We start from the raw sequence: 2,072 nt of genomic DNA on the forward strand, positions 1-2,072 counted from the left end.
TAGCCATTATTTACAAATTAATAAGCAATTATTATTTTAATATTTTTTGTAGTGATGTAAATACATTTCTGTGATTTACCATCTATTAAGTTAACCAAATAATAAACTAGTAATTATGTTTAATTACTGCTGGTTTGCAATTATATATGGCTAAAATAGTGTAATAAGGACTATTTGATGCATCAGGTTCTACAGTTCTAATGTTAAAGTTATATCCACATTAATTATTGCAATTATATTATAGGCATTAATTATAGGCAAGTGACATTCAAGTTTATTTATCAGAATAAACTAATAATTAAGGCTAACCTTCCATTAATACAGTACTAATAAAGCCAATTTGACCCCCTGTTCTGAAGTGAAAGTTATATCCACATTAATTATGGCACTTATTGAGTGATATTCAAGTTTATTTACCAGAATAAGCCAATAATTAAGGCTAACCTGCCATTAATACAGTGCTAATAAAGCCGATTTGACCCCCTATTCTGGAAGTGAACGTCATATCCACATTAATTATGGCACTTATTGAGTGATATTCAAGTTTATTTACTAGAATGAGCCAATAATTAAGGCTAACCTGCCATTAATACAGTACTAATAAAGCCGATTTGACCCCCTATTCTGAAGTGAAAGTTATATCCACATTAATTATGGCACTTATTGAGTGATATTCCAGTTTATTTACCAGAATAAGACAATAATAATACTGACGTATTTACAGCATCTACACTTACAAATACATACGTATTTTTAGCATTTTAACGTACAATACATACGTTTTGACAACACCTAAAAACAAATCCTTTTGAATACTGAAATCGCAGCATTGATTTCATTATTATTATTGTTTTTAATTGTCATACCAATTGCCTTATGTTTTCATTTGCATTATTAAATAGTTGAATCATTTACTTTATATGAAATTATAACATTTCATACTGTTCTGTGTGATTTCTGATGCCAGCTCGTTTCCAATAAGTCTACATAATGTTAAGCAAGCCTACACTTTAAACTCAAATACATTTCTGCAATTGTTAAAGCATTCATGTAATATTAACTTCGTTTGCCTAGTGGGACACAAAGGGCGTTTCCTCTGACATGCGGTGACTAACAACAGAACCATAAAATACACTGAACACGCATCATAATTACAAAATGAAAAGATTTTATTTGTGCGCTAATCTTCAGAATCCGTACGACTGCGAGGAACAGACCCAAATTAAAACCTTTATCCGGCGATCTTCACCTCCATCCCGAGCAGCGAGTCCAGCAGCAACAGCATTTACCCCGGGCTGAAGTGCTTGTTTCAAATTCAAATTTTGCCGCATTTAGAAACGACAAGTTTCACGGCAGGGAAAATCGAACGCTCATGGTTCTCACCTGCCTTCGTCACAGATTACGACATGACGTGTTTCTGGTGAGATGTGTTTGAATGATGCACGGGCGCAATCACGGAGTGGATCAAGATTCAAGACAATAATATGGATATTATTTTCAGCGATTATCAATTTAAAATATGCCCAGCACCTCAAACAAACCTACTGCATTCTGCCAGAGAGGACTGCGGCTGCAAATGCATCGTCATTTGGATTACTTTTTGGTACGGCTGTTGATATTTTTGCAATAAATCGACGATTGTGATTGCACTTTTAAGTCTGTCATGTTTTTTTTATTATTATTATTATTATTATTATTATTATTATTATTATTATTATTATTATTATTACTGTACAGAGAGAGTTATGGTTAACGTTAGGTTTTAGAGGTAGGAGTGGGATTATAAAAAATATTTTTATTCCAAATTCTTACTGAAATGCCATTTCCCTGCATATTTTGGTCAGTTACGTTTTATATGCTTTTATATTCGTTATAAAATGGGTAGGTTTAGGTTTGGGGGTAGGTTAAGAGGGCTAAAAATCTAAATCGCTTATTAATAAAATTATAAAATTGCAATTGCTATAAAATCGGTTTCGTTTTGGTGGTAGGTTAAGGGTGCTAGAAAAAATCTAAATCTAAACGTTACGTATAAATACCCATGTATAAACAATGAGATCAGACTGAATTATTGG

The sequence above is a fragment of the Garra rufa genome, chromosome 8 (genome assembly GCF_049309525.1).
Source record: "Garra rufa chromosome 8, GarRuf1.0, whole genome shotgun sequence".
Classification (NCBI taxonomy): Eukaryota; Metazoa; Chordata; class Actinopteri; order Cypriniformes; family Cyprinidae; genus Garra; species Garra rufa.